A 17,324-nucleotide genomic window follows, 5' to 3' on the forward strand; every position below is an offset into this window, starting at 1 on the left:
CAAACCAGGTCCTCTGCAAGAGTAGCCAGTGCTGCTTTTTGAGGCAGGGTCTTAATCTAACTGCAAAAGTTAGGGTTGAAAGTATAGGCCGAATTATTCTTCCAGTTCTTCTCCTTTTCCCACATCAGACACAGGACTTCAATTGTGAATATTTCAGTGACTATGTATGTGTACTGGGGATTGAACCCAGGGCCTTCCATGTGCTAAACATGCACTCTGCCACTGAGCTTTACCTGAGAGCCTCAGTGACTTTGATTTGTACTAATTATAGAAAAGTTGTCTTTGATATAATTAATTGTTTAGGAAGCAAATAAAAGGAAAAGTCCCTGTAACTGCTGCACACATTAGATTACAAAAACCTCCGATTACTTTCAGATAATGAGAGAACGCTCTAAGATCCCATATCAGGTCATAATTAACAGATATATTAAAGGGCAGATAGGAAATGAAAATTACTGTTCCTGTCGTAACTGGCCCATCCAACTCTTGGTGAGAGACTGTTTGGTCGCTGTAAAAGCTACACATTTTGAAGACGATTCTCTTCTCCTTGGACTGTATTTCTCCCTTGTTGCAAAAAAATGTTTCCATGGTTACTATGGTCCATATACTTGCAAATCCTAAATCCTGGTTCAGAGACAATACAAAGGATATACAGCATAGAGCAGCTGTACCCAAGAAGGGCGCCTGCCTCATATGTAGAGGACCTGGGCTCAAGTCTCTCTCAGCAGTAAAATTTTATCTTCCAACTCACTTGTGTTGTGAGAGTTACAAGACTGCATGATCGATCAGTGGGGGATTCCTTTGTAAGGCCTCCCCGCACACAGTGGGAAGCAGCCTTAGTGTGAATTCCTGTCTCTTTAACATGGACTCAACCCTTGTTATCTGTCAGCAATGGATCCCCTCGCCTGTTTGATGCCCTTTTGTTCTGTATCTCTTTGACTGTTTTCTCCATCAGATTCCTTTCCTTCATAGCCCTCAAAGCCCATCTAAGAGCCAAGGAGAAGGCTGTCTGGTGTGCACTCCCCAACAGCAACTGACGGACGTCTCGTTCCCAGAAGGATCACAGTTCCTAGAACGCAGCAGCCATTCATTTGGACACCGAGCCTGTGTCTCTAGATTCTTTGTGCTCCTGTATCACCCCAGCAGAATACATGGCTCAGAGAAAGCAGCTAACTATTGCTTTGGTTTAGTTCTGTGTTGGTATACATCATGATTTCTCTTACTCTCCCTTCTCTGCCTTTATTCTTCAGACTTCGTACACAGGGACATTTCACACTGAACACAGCCGTCGTGAACACTCGAGATGGAAGGCTGTCACTATCCCTTCACTTCCAAGGAGGCGCACCAAAGTTCCAGTAAGCAAGTGAAATGAGTTTGAGAGAAAGGAGGAGGGGAAACTAGCTTGTCTAAGGAGCGGCTTTTGCATGTCTAAATCTGCCTGCTTTGGGAAGTAAGCCAGAGCCAGGGGTCCAAGACTATTCCGATTCTATTGCATTCCATTTATTATTTATATAGTGCTTATTGCTGTAGTCACAGAGCGCTTTCCAGTGAAATACAACATACCGTTGGGAGCAAAGAAGGAAATGAGGAATGGGGGAGGGAGAGGCGCTGTGGCATTGGTTATCATGTGAGACGCTGGAGCCTTGGTCGAGCCAGGAGGCGCCTCCCCTGTCTGACACAGGTGTGAATAATGCATTGTTCAGTATCGGCAGCAGAAACATCCTAAGCTGGAAGCCAAGGTTTGTACACAGAGTATTTCTCCTCCAATCAAAGTTCTCACAGTCCTGCACGGTGGGGGAAGGGAGAAATGGGTCCATAGGTCTCTTGTGTCCAGATTGAAATTCAAAACCCTGTGTGGAATGGAAAGGTTACCTAAACCCACCGTATATCCTCACCCTTCAAGTTTGGGGGTCTGTGTGTGTGTTTTCGTTTAGCTTTGGTTTCTGTGGTAACAGAGAGAGCAAGCACTCCGATTTCTGGAATCTAAGTTTTGTTCATATGGGTAACATTTGGAAATTTTCAAAAGGGGTTAGGAAGGAAGGCGATGACATCAGAACAGTTCTGGAACACCATCCGTGTGTGCAGTAGGGGTTCAATACATGCTTTCCTTCAGACAGTTCTGCACACAGCTCCTGACGAAATACTCCCTCCTTAGGGACATCCCGGAAGGCCCGGGAGCCCTCTGAAAATACAAAAGCCATGCCAGTGCTTTGACACCAGGCACGTGATGGCATCTAAGGCCATCCTTGAGGAAACGTTTCTTTTCTTGAGTAAGCAGGGACTTCCATAAGCCACAAAAAGTCGTGGAAATTTCTTGGCAGAAATCTTGTACCGATGAGTGAGTTAAATACAGCTGCTTTTGCCTGCAGTGTTCAATATTGTCTTCAATGATTAAAAAGGCTGACTCCAGTGGGAGCAGAGCCCACGCTGCAGAGATGATTATGTTTTGAAGCGTTTTCTGTAGGAGAAATGGGGTCGGGTGGGGTGGGGGGAAGGAACAAGAGAGGTGGGAGCTTCCGCAATGAGCTGCCAGCCTCAGGATGACCGACACCCTTCACGGCTTTGGTTTGCTTCTTTTCTTTTGTCTAGACAGGATCTCACTCCGTAGTCCAGGATGGCCCCTGGCTTGTGATCATCTCACTGCCTCAGTCTCCCAAGTAGAGAGCTGACAGGTGTGACAGATGTGGCTCAGGCATCGTAATTAAAAAAAACTCAAGTGTCCACTGGGTTTTCATTATGTCTGTAATGTCCATCTGTAATTACCTCCCCTTCAGGAAAGAATGTTTAACCCCAGGTGGGTGCGGTGGGTCAGGCCTGTAATCCCAGCTGCTCAGAAGGCTGAGGCAGGAAGTTCACAGGTTCTAGGTCAGCCTGAATTACACAAGGAGACCTTGTCTCTAAATAAGTAGGTAAACGACGTCAAAAAGAATGTTAAGTATAGGCATGTCTCTTAGTGGTGTGGGAAACGAGCCAGCAGAAGCATGAGCCTATGCTGAGGGTGGGGGTGGGGGATGGGGGTGGGTGGGGATGGAATGGAGGCAAATGTTAGGACAAAGGTGACCCAGGAAAGGCCTGAAGCAGCACGTTTTATAGTTGCAGCCACCATGGGCTTGCAGAACACGTGGAAATGACTCCCGGCTTGGAAGAGGAGCCCCAGGATTTAGACTGTGTCTACTTCACACAAGCCAAACAGGACAAATAAGGAATGGAGGGAAGGTTATGATGGCATGAATTTTAAAGGAGGGATTGGCTTAAAATGATTTAACTCAATCCTGCCCGTGTGATTGGGATTTGGGGGAATCCCTTCCTGGTTGCCAGAGGACACTGGGAAAATCGGAGCCCTTTCTTGGGGTTCTTAGTCTTGTTAATAAAAGAAGTTAAGAACAGACTTTAGCAGAAACTCAAGGCCAATTCATTGGAGTTTAGAAGCAAAGCACTCATGGCAGGCAAAGTGAATCCCAGCAGCTGCCCTGAGGAAGAGAATGAGAAGAGAAGGAAGACATGGAGGGCAGACACGGGGCAGACACGGGGCAGACAGCAGCCAAATGATGCAAGAGGAGCTTCAAAGAAAGAGTAAGCTCAAAGAAAAAAACTGACAGCTTCTGGCCAGCACCTGAAAGCAAGACCCAGAAAAAAAAGAAAAAGGAAGAGTTACCCCTTCCAGAAAGGTGGTCAGACCCAGGCAAAAGTCTCATGGCCGCTCAGCTTGTAGGGGGTTGCTGGGGAGTGGGGGAGGCGGGAATTCTGGGAAGGAAACCTGTAATATCTCTTTAAGGAAATAATTCTCCCACCTGTCTCTTCAGTGTGGCAGCAGGTGAGCCCACCTTCCCGGGGTGGTCCTGAGGGCAGGTGATTGAACTGGCCTAACTGGAATATCAGGTCCACTCTACCCAGAGATTCGAGTCTCCTGACCAGGAGTTTTCCCTTAATGGGCCTTTACTGCTTCTCTGATGCTTGGAACAAGAACTACGGAAGTATGAACGGGTTTCTAATTGGAGGAAAGAAGGAAAGAGAAGGAAGCCAAGGACGACGGGGGCGGGGGAAGAACTGCTTGGGTCTGTTGCAGTGCCATCCAGGGGTCCCATCTGCTCAGAACATATCCGAGGGAGGTAGCTGAGTCCATGTCTACCAGAAGTGGCATTAAATGATGCGGTAGGTGAGTAGAAGTCAGAAACAGAACACACTTCGGGTGTCTAGAACATGAATGGGGGAGTCAGAGGGATCCCCAGACTGTGAAATGCTAAGTTCCCTGGCTAAGGTGCCCCTAATTGGTTGGCAACCGTCTTTGGATTCTCGAAGACATTTTTTACTTTTAGGTAGCTTTTCCTGGGACATGTGAACAAATAGCTCCTCATCCCAGATAGGGCACCAACGACAGACCAAAGTAAGCCTTCTTCCCAAGTATAACTGGGTGAAGTCTATTTGACTTACTTAGAAGAGCCTGGGTAAAGGGTTACAAAGAGAGTATGTGTGTTCCCATAACAATTCTTTATGGAAAACTCCAACTCCAGCATAGTGCCAGGTTCCTAAAGGCAGCCCAGACAGAGGAGGGGTGACTGGAATCTTGGGTGTGAGTCGAATGACCTTGTTCTAGGAGGGCATGTTAACAGACCTGGTATCATGAGGGCCTCATGAAGATAATCACAGGTTCTCTGATTTCAAAAATGTAGTAGTCGAGCCAGGTCCAGAGGACAGCATTCCACACCACATATTGCCCAATATATTAACTACCTATGCCTGGTTGTATTTTAAAAGAAGACACAGCCAGTAGATAATACTTAACCCAAAGGAATGACCAGGGAGAGCTAATGGCTACTCCATTTAGTGTGCATTTGGGACTTTTGCTCCAACCATTGAAAAATATTTGCATCCTCATAATCACCCACGAAGACAGACGCGTCAGTAAGCCATCCTAAACCTGCTGCAGAAGGGAAGGTCCTGGTTCACATCTAGACGGAAAAGTGTGTTTCTGAAAGGAAAGGGCAAGTTTCAAATCACAAACCCTCACCTTCTTCAGACCTCTTCACCCTCTCCAACCCGCTAATTGAAACCTGTGGCGGACAGGTAGCTAAGTCCGAGTTGTGTGCGCCAGGGCTCTCAGATTACATGCTTTGGAACCTCTGTTCAGCCCCGTTGATGGAAATGCAAATACAGACCCAGATCTTCTGATTTTTCCAGAGAAACTGGACATTCACATGTGAAGTCTGATATTTTAATGTTGATGCATTTGAAAATGAAAATAAACAAACCTTATATGATTTGAGCACGCATGCGCAGCCGAGAGTGGGACGCTTCTGCTTTCCCCCACGTGCTTGGGTCCCTCTGGGTTGTTTCCAGAAAGAGCACAGAGCCGATGTCCCCGATTTCCGCACTCTAGCCTCCCCCTTGCTCTGCACCAGGCTCCTACTTGCTCTCAAGAGCAGCCACTCAGCTTTGTATCAGTTTCTCTCTACTGACTCAGTTTTACTTCTTGGAGGTAGAAATTTGGAAAGGAAGTTGTGGCAGGGAAACTTGGTTTCTTTTTTTTTCTTTTTTTTTTTTTTTTTAAAGATGTATTTATTATGTATACAGCATTCTGTCTGCATATACACCTGCAGGCCAGAAGAGGGAGCCAGATCTCATTACAGATGGTTGTGAGGCACCATGTGGGTGCTGGGAATTGAACTCAGGACCTCTGGAAGAGCAGTCAGTGCTCTTAACCTCTGAGCCATCTCTCCAGCCCAAATGTCGGGCTTTTTTTTTTTTTTTTAAATCGTGTACCACTTTTTTTTTTTAAGGTTTATTTATTTATTATGTATACAGTGTTCTGCCTGCATGTGTCCTTTCAAGCCAGAAGAGGGCACCAGATCCCATTACAGATGGTTGTGAGCCACCATGTGGTCGCTGGGAATTGAACTCAGGACCTCTGGAAGAACAGTCAGTGCTCTTAACCACTGAGCCATCTCTCCGGTTTCTTTTTTGTGGTTGTCTGTCTGTCTGGTTTTCCATTCAGCGCTGGGCTGAGCTATATTCTGATGGGAGTGGGGACTTGGGTAAGGAGCCAACAGGGATGGAAGGTTTCATGCCCAGGAACTGCATAGGAAGATGAGCAAGGGCTGAGCCCACTGTAGTGACATAGAGAGTAATAATCATCTACCAAGACAACGCCATGCACACGCCAGGCCTTGACTGCATTTTAGTGGCGCTAAAATTTAGGAAGGCGCTAGACCTTCCTGTGTTCTCTTGACTCTGCAGACAACTTCACTGTGCCCAGAGCAAAAAAGACAAAAAGCCAAGAGTAACATAAAAGACAACTGGGTTTGCTCTTAAAGAAACAAATAAGTCATAAGAATAGGACACATAGAAAAGAAAGGAATTTTATTTTTATTGTTCCAAATTGATATCGTAACTCTTGGCAGATAGGATTCCATTTACTGACGGTACATAATTTTGTGAAAATTACGTACTATACTACGAAAATATGCGTAGTGCAAATGGGCCTTTCTCTACATTTGGTGATGAAAGTGCTTTGAATGTGTTGCTTTGATAACTCAGACACACTATTTTTTAAATTAAAAAAAAGTATCTATTTGTTGGGGGGGGGGTGGGGGCAGTCACAGTAAGCAGAGGCCAACTCTGGAGTTGGTTTGCTCCTTCCACAACATTGATCCAGAGGATCAAATTAAGGTCATTAGGTTTGCTGCTGGCAGGTGCCTTCACCCACTGAGCCACCTCACTGACCCAAGACACACCGTTTCTTAGCTCCCGCTGTGCACAAGGTGCCAGGCATCCTCGGGAGAGGAAGAGCAAACAGTGGCAGGCATCTCTCCGGAGCAGCTCACAGCCATAGATTTCCAAGGGGGACGAAGCTCCCCACAAAGCCCATGTCAAATCTCAAACAGTTCCAAGCAATGAAGAAACTCCACACCAGACACTCTGCCCAGAAACATCGCTTCACGTTCGTTCATGTGAACCTAATTCAAAACACATTTACTTTACTGCAGCCCCTTGGTTTTTGTTTCTCTAAAGAAAAGTGCAAAATTGCACTTTCTCGGGAGCTCCTTTAAAATCTTAAACAGTAAGTGGTGCTAATATTACTCTTGAGCCAATCTTGAGTCGAGCTGGAGGTTTCAATTACTGGATACAGTGTTTTTCTGTTTCAGCCTCGATCCTTTTCCAATCTCCATATCGCGTTTTCTCGTTATACCATCAGGAATTTCATGTGCGTTTGTGAAGAACGCTGTCATGGCTCTCTCCCCGCTTTCTCCCCACCTAGACTAAAGCTGGGGAGTCACACCTGTCTTTCTATTCTGGAGGCTGACAAGAATTATCAGTAAAACCACACAGGCAATAAAATAAAATAAAATAAACTGGAGCAGTCTGCTGGTTCTGTCAACAGTAAGAAGAATGAGTTCCAGACGCTGCCGAAATAAAACAGGTTTGACTAGTGTTATCATTCATTTTATTTTGATGCTTCTCCGGCAGCATCAAGAGAAGCCACTGAGGACCAGAGAACAGTGAAGACCCCGAGGACATCAGTTAATACTGAAGGTACTTATTCTGAAAATACTTTTTTAGTCAAAGTCACGGTTATGTGGCATGTGACCAAAAGATGGCCTTGAATCCTCACGTGCTCATTCATTCCCCACTGAAAATCCACAGTGTGGTTCACCCCTTGTGTCTTCTGCGGCAGCTACGACCCCGGTGCCATGGAGCAGTGTGCACTTGGACCCTGGGACATTTATGGGAGTCGGATCCTGTTTTCCAGACAGGAATAAAATCTGTGTGGTTTTTAATTTATTTTTAAGTAGATCCTGACCCGGTATACAAAATTGAGAACAGGTGACCAATGTTTCCCAAAGAATGATAAAAATTCAGGGCATTTTAAAGAAGAAATACCTTCAGGGAAAGTTAACTGAAAATCCCAAGCTGGATATGCTTAAAATCACCTGGATAAGGGCAGGACTGGAGCTCAGAGATGGAGTGCATTTTAGCGTGGGTAATGCTCTGGGTTTTGTTTTCAGGACTAACAAATAATAAAATGGAATTATAAAATTAATAAAATGAAATTGAGCTTTAAAACCATGTGGTTCCCATCCATTCAACACTGTTTAGCCTTGATATCGATGCTTCAGACTTTTTATTCCCATCCTCCCGGTCGGTTCTAAACGTGAGGTGGACAGCCCTGGCCATCGGGTAAAGGCATCTGCCACCAAGACTGACAACTTGAGTTACATTCCTGGGACTTACATGGTAGGAGGTGAGAACTGACTCTGACAAGTTGCTCTCCGACCTCCACATGTGCATATAAATAATAACAAAAACAAAATAACCTGAAGCTATTGTAGTACTATTAGGTAGCCAATAAAAATATCTTAGAGTTTTGAGTGTCGTGGAAGGATAGAAAAACAAAAAGAGCTTAATTGGCCCAACTGACTTTTCTTGATTACTTACATTTTTTAAAAAAGAGACTAATCAGTGTTGAATATATGTAGCCCACTGAAATGGGTCAAGGCCTCAATAAACTTAAATCTCTTCTCAAGTAACTTTTCAGAAGTCTGTATGAGTTTGTAATAAATTTACAGTAGAAAATTATTCTGGTGGTAGTCAGTGTCTAGCAATGTTTTTACAGATTAAAAAAAAACAACAACATATCTGAGCCGGAGACTGAAACCAATCAAACACCTCCATGAGTAGCCCGCCCCCGCCCCGCCCCGCCCCGCCCCGCCCCGCCCCGCCCCCAGGAGCTTGGAAGATGTGGATTAGAAAAGACGGTCATCTATTCACAGGCACACAAAGTGAACTTAAATGGCTGTGTCGCAGAAAAGAGTGCTGCTGGAAAGCCAGCAGCAGGAGAGGGCAGATGCTGGAAACCCGCTTCCACCCGCTTCCATCCCAGTACTCTGATGACACTTGAAGGAAGAACTTAAACCTGAGGGATGACGCAATCGCATGCATGCCTTCAGGGGAAAGACTCTGGTTGGGAGTCTGATGTGTGTAATTACTAGCTGGTTTACACCCAAGGCAGCTGTGTGAGCTGCAGCTCTTCCTACGTACCGAGCTTTCAGCGCATTGGTTATAACAGTGGATTTCTCTCCGTTGTTGTATCAATAAAGATGATTTAATTTTTCTTAATCCAAGATAACATTTGACATGCATTCATTCATTTTATTAATTTTTTTTTTTTTAACCTTGGAGCTGAGGACCGAACCCAGGGCCTTGCACTTGCTAGGCAAGCATTCTACCACTGAGCTAAAGCCCCAACCCCTCATTCATTTTATTAATCCATGCTACCTATCTTACCCAGTGTATGCCGGACAAGGATTCTACTTGCACCCGAGTCCAACGTCTGTACTTTAAGTCAGTTAAATCACATTTTGCCAATTAAAAGTTTATGACGTTTGTATGTTTTTTTTCAATATGGGGATTAAACCCAGGACCTGAAGCAAGCTAGGTAAAAACTACCATTGAGATATATCTCCTATTCTGATTTAAAATAACTTTAAAAACCCTATTATTTGGTAAATTATCTCAATTAAAAATGTTGTTAGTTATTATTGTAAACATGTGTCTTTGGCAGTGTCTTTAAAAGCCAACCAGCGTCAGTGGCCTGGCTTTGCTACCCTGGGCTCCCATCCACATGGCTCGGGACCAACGGAGATTCAGAGAGGAAAGCCTTTGCAAACATGCTGACTGCATTGTGCAAGATGAAAAGACAAAGCTGCATACAGAGAAACTTCTGAGAACACTTCCAGGTAACTGAGCATTTTGAACAGGCTAGGGGGAATGCAAGCTTGGGACCAGGCTGCAAAGATGAGCTTTCACTGTAGGTCCCAGCATTCCGGTGCGAGGGCAGGACAGTGATGAAGGACACCTGCTCAGGAACGCATCTCTGGGTCCTCTCTGCGGAGATAAAATGCCAATCTCTTTTGGCTGGTCTCAGATGAGGTGTTTTGGAGAAGAAGGCATACAAACATCTATTCCTAGTGAGCGCAGACCGCCCAGAGAAAGGCTGTGAGACACCTCTGTAGACCATAAGTATCACCAAAAATGAGCCAGCATCTCTTAAAAGGAGTGAACATCCTCTCGCAGACAGCCAGTGTTGCTTTCTCTAAATGCTAGTGGCTTGAGCTGTGCTTCTTTTTCTATGTGCTTTTTCTCTAGGACATGCTTGTTCTGTGACAGGTATCACACCGTCACAGAACAAACACCAAGTCTCTACCCACTGGACTGTGGAGCCCTGGGCCAGAGCTCAGCAAGGCAGAATGGCAGCCTAGCCACAAGAACCCACTGTGGCCAGCTTGTTTTTCTTCGGAACCTTTTCAAAAGCATGCTGGGAATTCTCCCTCACTGCAGTTTCGTTTATCTAAGAGCATCGTGGCATTTTTCAGATTACCGAGAAGTCTATTGTCATGTGATGGTTGACACAGTGGATAAGGAGATCAGGACCGATTGCTCCTGCAGACTGTTTCCTGGTATGGATGATAAGCATTAGTAGATAAAAATGCAACCAACTGGGACCCGGCAGGAACTGGAAGAGTGCTTCTAATACAAAGTCTGGTGTAAATTCAGCCCTTAAGAAAAATCAGAGAAAATGTAAGAGTCTGAGAAAAATGTAAAACCTCGAAATTGAGTGTTACTTAGTTACCTGGGGATGTAGCTGAGTGGTAGAGCATTTGCCTAGCCGTGTAAGGTCCTGGGCTCCATCCCTAGCACTGTTTTTTAAAAAAATGGATGATTGAAATGGTGGATGTAGATATAAGCAAATCTGTGTGTGTACAGATGTAGTTTTTTCTTTCTTACTAGGATCAAGTAACTTTTTTCTTCTCTAAAAAATTAGTTTTATTAACTCTTTGCAAATTTCATTAAAAGTATTAGGATTATAGTCACTTGCGCTTCCCCAACTCCTCCCAGATACACCCCTGTTTACTTACCCATCCAACTTTGTGGTCACCTGCTACTTTTTCTCCCCTCTGAAAACCAGCTATGTCTGATTTGTGCTGCCCAAGTACTCTTGGGTCTGAGGCCATCCTCTAGAGCATGGTCAGCCTACCAGGGACCACACACTTACAGAAAACCGACTTCCCTTCCCCCAGCATCTGTCCATTGCCAATGGCTCTTCAAAGCCCACCTCTCCTCTCAACACTGGGGTTTGGACTGGCTTGAGCTTGCACGGCCTTGCGCACGCTGTCACCACCCCTGTGAGTTCGTACGCACAGACTTCCCTCCTGTGTCTGGAAAGCGCTATTTCCCTCTGGTCTAGACATCCACACCACCTCTGGCTTTTACAGTCTTTACACCCCCCTATTCCACAGTGATAGCTGAGCCTTGGGAGAAGGGGGTGTGAGACAGGTGTCCCATTTGAGGCTGAGCCTCTCTGCACCTTGACCAGTTGTTAATCATCATCTACTGCAAAAAGAAGCTTCTCAGACAAGGGGTGAGAGGCTCACTAATCTGCCGCTGGGACCAGCACACATTCACATCTAAAGGAGCCGGTAACAATCAGCACCATGATACAGAACAATCACACAGAGGTCTTTTATGTACCAACTCAGCTTCTAATTTTGAGGCAAAATTTAGAATTTATAAATCCTGGTAGGATAACACATCTACAGCAGTGACAAAAGTAAAAACACTAGAACTCACATATTTATGACTAAGTGACCACCACAAGCAGACTCATTTTCTTATGTATAAGTACATGCCTTATATATAAAAACAAATATTTACCTAGTCAGGCAAATAGACATACACCTTGGCTCCAAATGGCAGGTTTTTAATCTTAATGGTATTAATTCAAAATAGTAGAACTGTCAAAGGAACGTCACTGTTCATTTTCTATGGTGATAGTCCATACATAGTGTGTATTGCATGAAACAGCACTTATTGGCCACATTGCCTATGTTGAACTTACACATGCTTAACTCTGCAATCTTATAATAATACACAGAGTTTGGACACACAGCTCCATGTGTTTCTAGTCACAGATATACAGGGAATGAGATCTTTTTAAATAGTTGCTTATAAAGTGGGAATTTTAAAGACTTAAATGTATATTAAATCAACCTTGACTCTGGCAAGACAGTTTTCGAACAGGTCTTGTTTTCTGCGCAACTAAATCAGCAGAAAACAAGCAATTGTCTTACTAATATATAAAATCATGATAAGAGGCAGAGGAAAGTGGAGCTCTGTAAGTTCAAGGCCAGCCTGGTCTACATACGGAGTTCTTGGCCAGCCAGAGCTATACAATGAGATCCTGACTCTCCGCCACCTCCCCACCTCCCAGAAAAACCCTGTGTTGTCCTAGATTCAAATCATTCCACCAGGAAAGGAATTCAGAATCAACCTGTCAACTCATTAGTTAATATTCTAACTGGCTGAGGTTTTTTTTTTTTCTTTCAGTCCAAATTCTACAGTGTAAAAGTAAATTGTTACATTTTAGCTAGATTTTCAAAGAAAGAGAGAAAAACCAGCAACACATACTAATATAGTACAGAATTTGTGCCCTAATATCTACATCCATCCATCCATGGACACACACACATAGACCCCAAATCGGCCACGTCTAGAAGAGAAATTTTAGTTTGCAATAAGCTCAACAAAGAAATTCAAAACTGAAGCACCCAGAGGTTTGCCATGCATTGTTTTCAGGACCTCTAGGGGGAAGATAAGACATGCCCCATGCTACCTTAGAGACTAATATAAGTTTACAGAAGACTAGCCAGATAGGGTTCTCCGTAGGGGGACCAAGATAGTACACACTTAATATTTTCATGGTCATATGAATGACCACACAGGTCTCAATACCATTGCTTCTCTGACTCAATCAGTTCAATGGAGCCCCAAAGAGCAGCACGTTTCAACTTTCCCTGTCACTCAGCAGATGCCCCAAATTCCAACAGAACTCCAAATTTGTTCACAAGAGCTTCCAAGTGGATAAGGCTTGTCATACAAATGGTGCAACAGCCCAAATAGTTCAACAAACCAAAACAGTTCGGAAAAACTCTGAAAGACACTCAATCACCAGATGGCAGGCCCCCGAAATGGTTCCAACAGTTGAAAGGAGCCTCTAGGCCAACGTAATAGAAAAGCCCAAGGTCCAGTGATTGGGGAAATTGTATAAGAGTCAGACTGTCATCAAGTCAAAAACAAAGGCCAGCTACTCACTTCTCTGCCTCACCAAACAGTGGTAAACAGCAGTTGATGGAGGCTGAAGGGGAAGATGTGCTTGGAAGGAAGTGATTCTGTCAGCTCCATGGAACTGTTTAGTCTGTCCTCTCCATGCAGGGCCAACTTGAAAAATGTTTGTCTGATACCCAAAATGTGTGTGTGTGTTTTTTTTTTTTTTAAATTGGCTGGCTTGCCAAAATTGTTGCTGGAGTTGTTAAAATCAGTGCCTAGGCCCTGGCAGCTGCTCTAACGAGTTAGGGTAGGCTACTAACCCCCTAATTAATGAAATCAGTAATAGTGCAAAGCAGTAAAATGTAGCAAGTCTTTCTCTGTACTGCCAGCTCCCAAATAATGACACAGAGACTTATTATAATTATGAAAGCCCAGCCTATAGCTTAGGCTTGTCCCACTAGCTCTTGTAACTTAAATTAAGCCATTTATATTAATCTACATTTTTGCCTCCTGGCTTTTTAACCTCTCTTCCAACTTGTACCTCCTGTTTCTTCTCTGTGTCCTCTGGCATTTCCCCACTGCTAGATTCATTTCCTCTTCCTCTGCCTCTGCCCAGAAGTCCTGCCTAACCTCTTCCTGCCTAGCCTCTTCTGCTGGCCATTCAGCTCTATTAAATCAATCAGAAGGCACCTTGGCAAAGATACGTTTTCACAGTGTACAAAAAGATTATTCCACGACAGTAAAAGGATTTACTCAATGTGAGAAGAGGAACATAGATGTCCAAGTGACTCTCCCCAAGTCCATATTTGGGGTCCTAACATGAGATTTAGGTTTTAATAGAGGGCAAGAGGTATGCATACTAAGCAGTCCCAGTCAAGGTGTGGTCCCATCCATCACTGGCCCATCGTTGTCTTGGCTCCAATCTCTCCTGAGAGGTAGTCAGACAGGTAGTCAAAACTATGTGAAATATCTTAGACAAGTTCCTCCTCTTACTGGTACCAGGCTTCAGCCCTTTTTCTCCTCCCAGCTTAAGATTTCTGGGAAAATTCCAGTTCCTTGGGAAACATTGTTTCAGTAGACTGGATAACAAAGTGGGAGGCACAGTGTCTCTTTAGAATATCTTCATTGCTGCAAAGGTTACAGTGACATGGGAGTGGCAGATGAGGGGTGCTCTGGATTCAGCAGAAGACCTGTGGGTCCGAAGCAGGAGCTTCCTATCTGGACCGTGACCAGTCATCAGGGAGCCTGTTTAATGTCTCAAAGAGCTGTCACCTGTGGGTTCCTTTCAGTTAGCATCACATCTTAACAGAATTTATGAAACAAAAATGGATACAGGAAAATGGACTTATTTAAACTACCCAAACTGTGGAGAATAAGTCTCCTGTCTCTCTCTGTCCTTTAATACCTCTGTGTGATAATATTATAGAACAAAATGAAACAAAACCCAAGAAATATGCATATATTAACTGTGAGATAAGCTCTTAGAACCATGCAGTCTCTCCCAGGGAGGGAAGTTCCTTCTCTAATTGGCACTGGGGCTTAAGCCTTTTCTTTCCCCAGCATAGAATTCCTGGCAAAACATTAGTTCTTTGCAGCCTGTTATTTCAGTAGTCTGATAGCTGAAGGGTAAAAAGTCACAAATATCTCTTTTTAGAGTATCTCCTCTCTGAACTGGAGTCATTTTGGCCTGTAGTACCTTCTGGAAGCCCTGTAAAAAAATGTCTCATAGAGACAAAGTCAAAGGATGTGTCCTTTCTTCCCGTGACAAGGGCTGAGTTGAATTGGCAGTCTGCAAGGCAGCATAGTAGCCAGGGTCCTGGCAGCAGTTGAGAGAGCTGAGGTCCAGGTATTAGCAGAATTTTGCTCTCCCACACTGGTCAGTGGACAGAGGTGCCCCCACCAGCATAAGCAAGACATGTTTAAGGAGCAGCCAAGTTAAAACTGAAACACAGAGGTTGGGGTGTATCTCAGTGGCGGAGTGTGTGTGCCTACCCTGTGCAAGGCTTTGGGTTAACAATGCAAAGTAAAAGAATATAGAGGGTAAAGGCTTACAGTAGCTCAAAGGGGGAAGTAGGACGTTTGGGACCCTCAGAGATTCATGTTGATAGACGGAGACAGAGAAACAGCTTGAAAGGGAGTTGACTGTCCAATTGTGGGAGGGATGTTAACCCAGGAGGGGTTAAGATGGAATGCTACCGCTACCTCACTGGAGCTCACTAGCTGGGAAGTTGCAACAGCTCCAGGAGGAACCGTGTCTACTATCCCCTCTTTGAAGAGGAAATTCTCTATGGGACAATTTCCATCATGAAAAAAAAAAAAAAAAACGACATTTTGAAGAACATAATTGTTGAAGGTTAAAATTATGTTTCAATCATCCAAAGCCAGAAATAGACTGGTTTGGGGGATCAGTCTTCTCTGTTATGATTATATAAAAGACAAAATCTTGACACTAAGCCTTGGGGCTCACCTCATCAGTCAACCAGGGTGATAAAGCTTCATCACACCATTGTGTACAGATCCCGAGAGCCGGCCAGGAAAGCAGCAGGACAGCTGCTGTGGCTGGCACATACCAGTGGCAGCCGCATTCTTCATGGATCAGTGACAAAGGCCTCACCAGAAAACATAACTGGTATCGGTAGAAACACACATTAAACACCATAGCAAATGCCAAGGTCCTTGACATCACAGCACCGTAAATGAGAAAGGCCCACAAGATTGCTTTGAAAGAGGGAACAGAGAGGAAAGCACCCTGGCCTAAGAACGAGCAGCACTGAGCTCTCAGTCCCAGCTCCATTTCCATCTCCCAGGAAGCCTTCTGTTTGAACCTCAACGAGCCTCCTGGGATCCAGTGGCTCATGGGAAAATGAGCACTCAATCTCCATCACGGCTGAGGTCATACCTGACAATGAAAACACACCATTGTAAGGTATGTAGCATGTGACTCACTTGTTTCATAATACTTGTTTTAATTATTTATTGTTTTTTTAACGTGTAATATAGCAATTGGGTGTTAACAGTGAAAATACTTTATGATTTTAATTTAAGTGTGTTTTAGTGTGGAAGTTGGGCTGCATAGACTGAGAGGGATTAGCAAGCCAACACAATGGTGCCATTTTACCCAAATTAGAACCGAATGAGGAGGAGAGGGATGGCTATAGACTCCCTTATGAGTCAATCTTGTAGACCTAAAAATGAAGAAATGTAAACCATGGTCACAGTTTACATTTACATCTGTCATGTGTATTTCTTCAGGGAAGTATGGGTGGCAGCAGCAAGGGGCAATTAGACAGGCCTAAAATTATTAAATATATACTATGTGTCCAGAATACTGATGACCATTTACACACATCTCATTTATTCTACAAATGGACATACAAAACAAAATCTCCTTGCCAATATTATACAAAAGACATGCGATTTTAAGCCAAGCCTATAACTATTTAGTTTATTTTCTGGATTATTTTCTAAATTAGGAACACTTGTAAGTGGTGTTCCTCTTTTTTTTTTTTTTTTTTTTTTTTTTTTTTTTTTTTTTTGGTTTTTCGAGACAGGGTTTCTCTGTGTAGCTTTGCGCCTGTCCTGGAACTAACTTCGTAGCCCAGGCTGGCCTCGAACTCACAGAGATCCGCCTGGCTCTGCCTCCCGAGTGCTGGGATTAAAGGCGTGCGCCACCACCGCCCGGCCGGTGTTCCTCTTTTGATAATAAGAAGTATGAAGAAATTCCTGGGATAGTGGCATATGCCTGTACTCCCAGCACTTGGGAGGTAGAGGCAGGAAAATTTGGACTTCAAGGCCAGTCTCTGCTACATAGGGAGTCTGAAGATAGACAAGGTTACAAGAAGACATTGTCTCAAAATACCTAAGAGTATACGGAAAGCAATGGATGTGTGGCTACGTGCTACAGCACTTACAGAGTATGTTCAAGGCCCTGTTTCCATTTCTACTGTATATTAGAAATTATGTGCAGGTAAAAGGCAGCTGACGTGAATTACCCTTAGAATGGGATTTGCTAAGAGAGTGTGATTCGTAACCACGGGGCTATCTATGATCAGATCTTGAAGTCAGAGAGCATTAGAAGAGCACCAAACCACAGGTAGTCCAATGGGGCTGCAAAGGGAGAAAGAGCCTTCCCTGCTGATCCCAAAGAACAGCTCCAACAGCCAACATGATGAGGGCCTGAAGGAAAGAGCCTCGTATCCCTGAACAAAGTGGGTTTCTGGCTT

At 44.2% G+C, this 17,324-nt stretch overlaps 1 long non-coding RNA gene across 1 annotated transcript; it reads left to right on the top strand.

The window, feature by feature from the left end:
- Positions 1 to 7,233: 7,233 nt before the first annotated feature.
- On the top strand, positions 7,234 to 13,274 carry LOC128105963 (uncharacterized). The gene is made up of 3 exons (XR_008216553.1): positions 7,234 to 7,530; positions 9,560 to 9,734; positions 10,144 to 13,274. It is a non-coding gene; the product is annotated as an uncharacterized LOC128105963 (long non-coding RNA).
- The last annotated feature ends 4,050 nt before the right edge of the window (positions 13,275 to 17,324 follow it).

Source organism: Peromyscus californicus, unplaced genomic scaffold (genome assembly GCF_007827085.1).
Source record: "Peromyscus californicus insignis strain IS unplaced genomic scaffold, ASM782708v3 Scaffold_9__1_contigs__length_137607984, whole genome shotgun sequence".
NCBI classification, from domain to species: Eukaryota; Metazoa; Chordata; class Mammalia; order Rodentia; family Cricetidae; genus Peromyscus; species Peromyscus californicus.